At 31.1% G+C, this 11,189-nt stretch overlaps 1 non-coding gene across 1 annotated transcript; it reads right to left on the bottom strand.

Moving 5' to 3' along the window:
- Positions 1–10,367: 10,367 nt before the first annotated feature.
- On the bottom strand, positions 10,368–10,448 carry BDCG_16417. Its single transcript has one exon. It is a non-coding gene; the product is annotated as a tRNA-Leu (tRNA).
- Positions 10,449–11,189: the final 741 nt, after the last annotated feature.

The raw sequence follows: 11,189 nt of genomic DNA, 5'->3' as shown, positions 1-11,189 counted from the left end.
CTATTAGAAGTATTACTTAAAATTGTTATCATTCTGCTTTCTTACAGAGTCTCTTCAAGATATTATAATATATTTTACAATCTGTCTCTTTATACTTGAATATCTTCTTCTTCTCTTTCTTCAATCTGTAACAGTGCTCACGCGCCTTGATGATCTGCAGAACTGCAGAATATTTGAAGAGAGATAATATAATTGATTTTAATAAGTATTAAGAGAAGATAAAGACAGAAGAGACAGCTAGTAATAATATAATAATAATGATAATAATGATAATAATAATGATAATGATAATAATAATGATGATAGTGATGATAATAATAATGAAAGAAGAAGTGCATTGAAATATATTATTAACTTATTAAATATAAAGAAATAAAGAAACTATTAACAGCTTTCAGAGATGTATAAAAACAGCTACAGTATTGTATAGTAATATTATCTTCATTCAATACATACACTATTGATATTCTTTATATAGAGTTATCATATAATTAATATCAGAGATACATGTAGAAAATAGATCATTATTACTAGAAAGAATAATTACAGTGATTCTCTATTTTCATATTATAAAGATAAGTTATTCTTATTTCTTTCTTGTCTCTTTTCTCTTCTTCTTCAACTCATCACTAAGTTCAAGCTGATATGAAAACTATTAAAACACTCTTAGAAACTCTCAAATGAAAGAGTATAGACTAATCAAATTTTAAATACAGATGAATTAAATTATATTTAATAATACTAATTATTTATTTCTCTCTTAATAAAATAATAGTTGCATCTTTTTCTCTCTCTCTCAAATGAAATATGATCTGTGAAAAGTAAGTACTATGTTAGATTATAATAATTAATACAGCTTCAGTATGCAGAGCTGTATACATGCAGTGTGTTCTGAACTGAGAGACTGTATAAGTTATAAACTGACAGTAGCATCTCAGAGAGAGCTGTGCAGTGTGAGAAAGCTATAATTCTCAGTTATATATACAGAGAGTGAATTGCTACAGTAAGTACATGTGTATTGTATAAAAGTAATACTTTTTAATAATACTCAGTCTCTGATATCATGAAAATAGAGTCTCTCTGTGAGATTTATTTTTATCAGAACTTGAGAAATCTTATATTTCTTAAGAGTCTTCATATATCTTATCTATGAAATCAATGAGAGAAATCATTGATTTCAGTATTCTATTCTTGATACTATTCAAGTGATAGCAGAGTTCATTCTGATCACACTTTTTAAGTGTATATTTTCTAATTATTCATATTTATACAGATATTGTGACATTTACTCTTACTACTTCTCAGAGCTTCTGCTTCTTTCTTTCTGAGACTTCTGTCTCTTTCTTTCTGAGACTTCTGTCTCTTTCTTTCTGAGACTTCTGCTTCTTTCTGAGACTTTTATCTCTTTCTTTCTGAGACTTCTGCCTCTTTCTTCCTGAGGCTTTCACTTCTTCCTTCTGTAAAAGTCAATCACAATAAACAAACAAGCATATATATATATATATATAGAGGTGTCCGCCTATCTCCATCTTGAAGAATAAGACAAGATTTATCTTTTTACATGTATGATATGTGATCAGTATACACTACAGATGATGTATGCTGTAATTCAATAGTATATCTCATTAAGAATAAGATTCTTGATTCTCTTAGATTCTGTTTCATCTTCAAAAGATATAATACTGATAATTGATCTGAGTTGCAGATAACAAAGTTCAGTTAACTGATAATTAATCTGATTAATTTCTCTACATTCTTTTTATCTTTGAGAAGATATAATACTGATGATTGATCTGAGTTGTAGATAATGAAGTTCAGTCAACTGATAATCAGTCTGATTGACTATTCTATCTTTTTCATCACTGCAGCTGATAATTGATTCAGTTATAATAGACTCACTCTATACATATCTGTTACACACTGTAATGAAGCAGAACAGACAACTTATTAGAAGTGACTTCTATCAGTCACTCTGCTTCATCAGGCTGAATGAGTCTGCTCAGAAGTGAGCTTTCTGTGAATCTGTTCAGAGATCTGACACTGAGTGCATCTACTTACAGACAGCAGTGAAGAAATACACTGTCATGATTACAGAGATCTGACAGAATATAAATGAATAATATAATAGTGTCAAGAATCAAGTCATATCATATAACTGTGTTAAGGCAGAGAGCATTCTTATGAGAGTGTTCATCAGATGTTATAATAATGTTAAGATAATTCTTGACTCAGTTTCTATTACAGAATAAAAGAATGTCATTAATCTTTGAGTATAGACTTTTTATACAGAGATCACAAAGCATATGAAAGAAAGAGAGTCAATAGCTTCAAGCTATATTAAGTTTAATAGTCAGAGTCATGCTTCTTCTGATGAAGCTGCTGTATTAGCTATAATTAAAGAGTTGAAGCAACTGAAGTCTTAGCTGGCTCAGTGAGAAAGTGAGCTAGATAAGTGTGAGTATCAGCTTAATTAGCAGCAGGAATAGCTGAATAAGTGTATCACTCTTATTAATAAGTATATTAACAAGCTTCAGAACAATCTTCAGCATTTGACAGATGAAAGAAGCTGACTGATAGAGATATGAAGTAACTTCTATACAGAGAAAGCAGTGCTCACTGCTCAGAGATAAGAGCAGCAGCATGAAAATCAACAGCAGCAGAAATAACTGACTCAAGTTGAAGATAATGATCTTCTTACTGAATTCTCTCAGCAACTGAATGTCTTATTTAATGAAGGCTTTGAATCATTCTCTAGAGCTCTGCAGACATCCGCAATTTCAAGAAGACTGCATGATGTCAGATGAGATGTGTTCAGAGGCAGAATCTGCCACTCAAATATGATGAGAGATAGATTCAATTTCACATGAGAGACAGACATTCTGTGCTTCATCTATAATACAGAAGAGAATTGAGTTCACAGAGAGCAAGCACTCACAGTACTCTTGAAGAATAAGAACTGTCTCATTCATAATTATAGTAACTTTCTGCTAGATAATAGATCTCATTCATTCTCATGATGAATTGATGATGCAGTCTGCTACACTGAAGATGATGAATGAGAATATCTGACATGACTGAGAGTGAGTGATGTTATACTGTTTAATTCAGTGAAAGCAGATGTAATGATGTTCATCAGTTGTCTAGAGTTTATTATTATATAGAAGAGAGAAGATGCAGTACTTCAGATCTTTTCATTATACTTAAAGAGACAGATATTAGAATAATATAACAGTCTGTCTACTGAAATGAGAAAGAATATAAGTACTTCTCTTCTCATCATAATTGATGAGCTGAGATAAGAATTTCAGCTATCTGAGAAGAAAGTCTGAATAAAAGCTCAAGAACTGTGTTTCTTCTTTGAGAACTTGAATAAGCTGTTATTGACACTGTATATCTCATGAAAGATTAACTTGCTGTGAGCTGTCTCAATCTCTGACTCTGTGATGATGAAGAGACTTCTATAAGAAGAATTGAAGTTGAATCTATCTCTGATCATATTTCTTGTTCTTATTGAGTATCTGAATGATTTCTGAAGAAGAATTATTATTATTATTATTATTATTCTTCAATTATAGATGTATGCAGTCAGAGACTATGACATCTACCTGAGAACTTTAGTTCTCAGGGTTTTTTCTATGTCTGTAAAGTTAACTATTGTACATTCATCAATTTCAGATATGCAAAATCAGAAAATTCCAGCTCAGAATACAAAAACTGTTTACAAATTGCAGTGTTTTAACATCTTTTGATACTTTGAAATCATTTGACAATATCATGACAAAAGAAAAGAGAGAAAGAACACAGTCTCAAAGATAGACACATTAAATAGATAGATAGAAAGAAATTGAAAGAAAAAGATACAGAAAAAGATAAAGTAAAGAGAGACTATAACAAAACAAATTATTAAAAGAGAGTGTATAGCTGTTTTAACAGACTATATCTGATTGATTTCCTCCTCTTCATATTCAGATAATTCTGAATTTAGCCATTTTCTTATAGCTGCTTGAGTTTCTGATAGAAAGTCTATTAAGTATTTAATTCCTGTCTCAGTTGAGAATAAGAATCTCATATTTAATTGATTTAGATCATACTTCTCTTTCAATCTGGCTCTGAGACTATTGTATAATGCACAGTGTATTATAATATGCTCAGAATTCTCATTTGTATTGCAGAATGAGCATTCTATTAAGTCAAATCTATCATCAAATCTTTGTATATAAGATTTGAAATAGCCATGTTCTAGTTTCAGCTGTATTATAGATGAGAATATTTTCTTTTTACATTTAATTGAACAAGATTTCCACTTGGGTTTTATTTCAAATCTTGAATAATGTATACTCTTCTTTTGTTTCTGCCAGCTTTCATTCCACTTGTCTAAACAAGATTCTTTTATTTTTCTCTTTATAAAAGACCAGGACACAATTTTTTGAATAGATCTGCTTAATTCTGCACTCTTTTTTACAGCTGAATCAGTCAATTCATTGCCATGAATATTCATATGAGCAGGAACTTAGTGCAGATGAATTCTCAGCTTTGATGTTCTTCTCTTTTGAATTTTTAAAACAGAGTTTAAGATCAGTTCAAGATTCATTTGACTATTATGAATCTGACTATTTCTAAGTCTTTTTAAAGCAGCTTGACTATCAGAGAATATCCATGCCTCTTTCAAACAATTTCCTCTTTTATGAGATTCTATTTCAATGAGTTTGAAAGCTTTCACTATTGCAAATAGTTCAGCATCAAAGACTTCACATTCAGAGCCTAGATTTCAGAAATCTGAGATAAAATTAATATTATCTTCAGTATAAGCAATGTCTGTGCCTAATCTATTCAAGTTCTCATTTTTTGAGCCATCTGAATAAATCAGAATAGAGTCTTTTATATTGATTGTAGAAATTCTCTTCAAATGCTGTTCATATTCTTTCTCTTTTAATAGTTCACTTATTTATAAGTCTATAAGAGATTCAAGCTTTTTTCTTCAGGGAGATAACTTCTCATGATCAACTTTTTCAACATTTAAAGAAGAAAATTGATTTTTAATCAGAGAGTATAGTCTGTACAGTTGAGAAGACATTTTCTTTGAAGAATTATTTTCATTTCAATCAAGAAATCTATTTCAATCCAGTTCATTTCCAGAGTTAATTGATGAAAATGAAGAAGAGACTCTTTCTCTGATTATATGATTTGAGCTCATCTTTACAACTCTCAGAGCATAGCTCATACAGGCCTTTTCAAATCTAATAGCAGGAGGAGAAATTGAAGCTTCAATTTTCATTGCTTTAATAGAAGATGATTTGAATGCTCTCAGAATTCTTCTCAAGACTCTGTTTTACAGACTTTGAAAGAGTTCAGTGAAATTCTCTTGATTATTTCATCAAACTTGAACTTCATAATCAGCTACTGATGTAATACAGGCTATATATAACTGTCTCATAGTCTGGAAGAATAGACCCCTCTCTGTATTTGATAGTCTGATTATGTTATTCAATAGTCTTTCTGCCTTGACAGTTCTTTGTTGAATGTGATATTTAAAATTCAACTTAAAGTTTAATCATACTTCTAATTATTTGACATTTACACTGGGTTTAATCTCTCTATTTAAAAGAGTTAGAGATAGTTCTTTCTCATTGAATCTAGAAAAGAAATGAATTAACTCAGTTTTATTCATATTAAATTGAATTTGATTAATATCTGCTCTAACAAAGATTTTCTTTACAGCTTCTTCAATTACTTTCAAATTCTCTTTGATAGTTTTTGAGCTGTAGACTAGATCAATATCATTCACATAACTCAGAGATCACACTATTCTCATATTTCTATTTTTGAATAGATATGCAGTGTATATTGCAAATAAAATGAGTGAGATTGAAGATCTCTGTCATACTTCTATTTTTATCTCAGTCTTGTCTTATTTCATTTCATCAAAGAAGAGTTGTATAATTCTTTTAGATATAAAACAGTTAACTCATTTTATTAGAGAAAGTGACAGTTTTAATATCTTCAATGTCTGAATTAACTTTGACTTTGAAATATGATTAAATGCTTCTTTTATATTAATAAAAACTGCAGTTGAGACCAGACTCTCATACTTTGCTATTTGAATATCATGAATAACTGAGAGAACAGTGTCAATTGCAGAACACTGTTTTCTATCTCTCATTTATTCACTGAATAAAAGAGAATCATCTATAGAGCTTATAAAAGATAGTCAAGTAGCTATTATCTTTTCTAAAATCTTTCCTAGGCAGTTCAATAGAGATATTACTCTATATAACTTAGGAATTGAAGTTTTTCTATTAGGTTTTGCAAGAATCACTTCAGTGGCTTCTCTTCAGCATTCAGAATGATATTCATTTTTCAAGAGATTGAAAAAGAGCTCAAAATATTCATTCTTTAAGTAGGAATATGTATTTTGAATAATCAAGTGATTAATTGAATCAGGACCTGTAGCAGTTTTAACAGAACTTGAGAAGATAGCTGACTCTAATTCATCTTGTGTAAGATCAGACCATTCTCAGTCATTTTCATCAATGTAGTTGAGAAGTGTTATATTCTCTTCCTCTGAATCTGAATCTGAATCTGGTGAGTTCTGAAAGAGAATTCTCATGAAAGCTTGACATTTTTCCTCAAAAGAGTTTGCTGTATATAATTCATTCTGAAACTCATATTCTAGAGCTGGAAGTTTTGCTACACTTCTTGTTTTAGTATAGTTAAAAGCTTTAAAAACTTCCTTCTCTTGTGCTTCTTCAAGAAATTTATTCCAGCAGTCTGTTTTAGCTCTTTTAATATCTGAAAAATATTCATTTCTGACAGCTTTGAACTCTTCATCAGATATTACATCATTCTTTCAATCTCTTCTAGCAGTAGCTAATTCTTTTCTTTTAGATGAGATATTCTCATTTCATCAAGATTTTGAATACTCAGAAGATTTTCTTTTTGAAATATTATCTCTAACACTTGTTAGAATAATAGATGTAATAAGCTTCACTCTATTCTCAAGCATTTCATTTGAGATATCTTGACCAGAATTTCAATATAGCTCATTCTATCTTTCAGATTTTAGCAGTTTTATACTTTTTTCAACTGCTTTTCAATCAGCTTTTTCAAAGTTATACTGATTAGAGAGAAGAGGATTTTCACTTATTTATTTTTCACTCAGTTCAATATCAAATTGAATAATCTCATGATCTGATTCTGATGTCTCATTTGAATTAATAAATCAGTTTACAAGTCTTCTTTTCATTAGATTTTGTGACATGAATGTTAGATCTATAATAGACTTCTGTTTTATGTCTTTTCTAAAGAATGTTTATTGATCAGACTTATTAATCAAATCTATTGAATGCTCAAAGATTCATTCAATCAGATTATCAGCTCTCACTGCTCTCTTACATTCTGAATTTCATCAGAAATGATGTGCATTGAAATCTCCTGCAATTATAGAGTTTCTTGATAGAGTTATGTTCAGAAATCCTCTATCAATTGTTCAGATATTGTTATTTTTCTTCAATGACTTTTTATTATAGATATTTATGAGCTGTATAGTATTAAACTCATTTTCTTTATCTATAATATCACCCACCAGAATATCAGAGTCAGACATGATATCAAATCTTAGATTAAATTAATATCTTGATCTCTTTCTTTCATAGATCACTACTCTTGACTTTATCTCAGACTTTTGAGATAAAAAGCAGTAGTAGCTTGAATGAGAAATGACATATTTTTGCTCAGCATCAAAATTCGGCTCCTGAAGCAGTATAAAATCAACTTTTTATTCAAATGCAATTTGAAGACAAGAATAAATACAATTTGAGTTTCTATTCACATTATTTTGAATAAATGTGATTTTTAAAGAGTTTTTAAACTTTTTTTATTGTTTTTGTTGTATATTCATACTAAAAGAGAGTAGAGTAGAATCTAATCACTATCATCAGATAGTAGATTATAACTGTTCTGAAAAGTAGGAATCTCAACTGCTTGTATTATGTCTAGTTTATCATCAGAGTCATTTCTCAATTCTCTAATCTTAACAGAAGTTTGAGAATTCAAATTCTGTTTACATTTCACTGAAGAATTGAAGTTTGAAGACTTAGATAATTGAGAGTTTCTTCTTTTTGAGCTTATAGTTATGAGTTTACTGGCTTGACTCTTCTCTTCAGTTCTAGATTGACTTTGAGCTTCATCTTTTCTTCAGTTCTTTTGAGTTCTAGAAGTAAATATACATTCTTTTAAGCTAGATGCATGTTTTTCTTTGCAATTAGAGCACTTAAGCAGAGTATGTTAACAAATTTCATCTCTTTTTGAGCATGTTTCACATTTATACTCACTAGTTTTATGATCTCTGGCACAGAATGCACATTTTGAGTCTCTAAAATATAAGATTACAAAGTGTTCATATCTTTGACAGTTTGAACACTGTGTTTAAGCTTTGAGATTCATTCTTGAGTCTTTGTATTCATGAACTCTCATTTTCAAACCTGCTACTCTTACTTCAGAGATCTTTAACTGTTCAAGTGTTTTTATATATACTAGAACAGAGACATTTCTCCTGCTTTATCTGAACTCAATTGAATTTAGTCATACAGGCTTCTTTCTCAGTTGAATGAAGTTGTATTCTTTCAATTCATTTTTGAGAAGTAGTATTTCTTCTTCACAGTCAAAAATTTCAACTGAAATATCATGAAGAATGAATTTACTTCACTTTTCATCTCTTTCAGATAGAATTATTATGTTTAACAAAGATTCTACTGCTGACTTTCAGAGATTCTCATTCTGAATAAGAAATTCAGCACTGAATTCAGGTATTATAGTCAGAATAATGAAGTTTTCAAAGAATAATGACTCAATTGAAGCTATAACTGATTTTTGAATTTCAATATCAGTCATCAACTGAGAAAAGAACTGCTGATTAATTTCATTTCTGATTCTGAAAATGAGATTTGAGTTTAGCTTGTTTCTTTGCAGAATATTCTGATTTAAGACTTTGAGAATAAGTCTTCTATTTCTGAAGATTTGAAAGTTTTTCTCTTTTTACATTTTCTTTTTCACTTTTCTATGAATAGAGGTATGAGCAGTATTCTTCTCAGTTTTCTCAGGATTTTGAGCAGATTTTGAGACAGCAGGTTTAGAGACAGCAGATTCAGCTGCTTGAGCATATGTTTTCTTCTAATTCAAAGAAGAAGAAGAAGTAGAAAGAAAGAAAGAAGAAGAGCAAGATAAAGAGTCAGTGATTGTATTAGAAATTTTCAAGGTTTTTTAAACTGTATTTGAGATTTCAAGTTTGAACTTAATTATCTCCTGTAGTTGTCTAGTCTGAGCATGAAGAATTAACAGAACTTCTTCATTCATCTCACTCAGATACTGCTTTTCAAGAATCTTGCTTACTTTTTCAAGTTTCTGTATTTCAAGAACTTGTTATTTCTCTATTTCTTCTTTCTTTCTTCTCTTCAGAATTTCAATCTCAGAAATAGCATTTGAGAAAGCATCTTTTTCCACATCAACTGAGTGTATTTTTAAACTCATTGTTTTCACTCAATGAAAAGTTGATCAGACTGTTTCAATTGAGATATTTCTAAGTCTGTTTTCAATTGAAAAGTTGGTCAGACTGTTTCAAAAGAAGAATAAAAGACTTTTGTGTATAAAACACCTGATTTTTTTCACACTAGTTCAGTAACTAGGTTAGATTTTTGAAGAGAACTACGGGCGCTAGCCACCCGCAGGATGCACCTTAAGCTAATTACATTTAACCCCCTATAATTAACTGACCACCGCGTCCGTCCTCTCGGGCCAGCCACTAATTTCCAGGGGCATTAGTTAGTGGCTGCCATCGCCCACTTGATGGCGTACACACCAAGCTTCCGGTTGCTGATCTCGGCCTCATCAGATGCTCATAGGCCTATCAATCAGCTGTCATGACCTCGCCCTGTGTTAGGGACTAATCATAGGCTTGATGACTGCAGTTCTCCCTGCCAGTATTAGGGCTTGGCAGTGAGCTTGCAGGCTCGAGCCTATCAGAGTGCCCTGTCTAGGGCCTAGATGTGTGTCTAGACCTGCTAGTCAGGTGGTTTTCAAAATCATTCCCTGTATTTGAGGGGGAGCTAGGCTCTGATGACAGCCCTAGTTAGGGACTTGCTTAAGTAGTGTATAACCACTACATTAGGCTTGGCTCTATATCATTAGAACCTTGACAGGTGCACAGTAGGATAGTGGGACATTGGCATCCCATGCCGGCCCTGGTGGGTGTTCGCAGGATCTTGCTTAACTAGTGGCTTGGCTTGCAGTAGAGAGTTCTACCCCGCATCAAGCCTTACTAATTAGGCTCAGCCCCTATTACATGAGGGCTTTCATGGGTAAGAAGTGACAGGTGCCAGCGGTGGGATTTGAACCCACACACCTCTAATGTGTGCGGCCTTGGTTACCAGTCTTACCAACTGGGCCACGCTGGCCTGAAGAAGAATTAGAGACAATGAGTTAGCTACTTAATATACTTAAACTAATCAAAGAACTCAATTCACTGAATATATACAAGACTTCAGATAATTTAACTAAAATAATAATTATCACTCTTATCAGACTCTCTTGATCAGATTATAGATAAAAACTATTAAGTCATCTATATCTACTACAGATCTCACAGTGACTTCTCTTATAAGTATTCTCATAGTAAGTAGACTGCTGATTAGATATGCAGAGAATAAATTATCAGCACTCATAGCAGAGTGCTATGTGTGTAAGAACTCTCATTATATTAACTACTGTCTCAGAAAAGAAGATCTAGTGAATTAAGTTAAATGAAAGAATGATAGAGAAGAGAATAATAATCTATTATAACTAGATCTCAGTCTAAATTCTGATAGTGAGTTGAAAAAATAGATAATAAGTTAGATGCTGAGAGATCTGTCTTATTTATAAATACTCTCTCAGATAATTATCTGAGTATATTTAACACTGATATATATACTATCATAATGTGTGATGTTCTTATAAGTAATTAAGAATATATTAGTAAACTGAAGTACTTATTCTACATCTTTCTTATCATTCTTATTAATACTCTCTGAGATGATCTCTCAGTTTGCATTGATACAGATACAGATATATTACTTATTGATACAGTAATAGCAAGCTTATTCTTCTCTTAATATCAGCTGACTGCTCTATCACATAACTGATATATATGTATTTAA

Source organism: Blastomyces dermatitidis (genome assembly GCF_000003525.1).
Source record: "Blastomyces dermatitidis ER-3 genomic scaffold supercont1.2, whole genome shotgun sequence".
Classification (NCBI taxonomy): domain Eukaryota; kingdom Fungi; phylum Ascomycota; class Eurotiomycetes; order Onygenales; family Ajellomycetaceae; genus Blastomyces; species Blastomyces dermatitidis.
The sequence above is the reverse complement of the archived record's forward strand: the minus strand, read 5'-3'. Positions and strand labels throughout refer to the sequence as shown.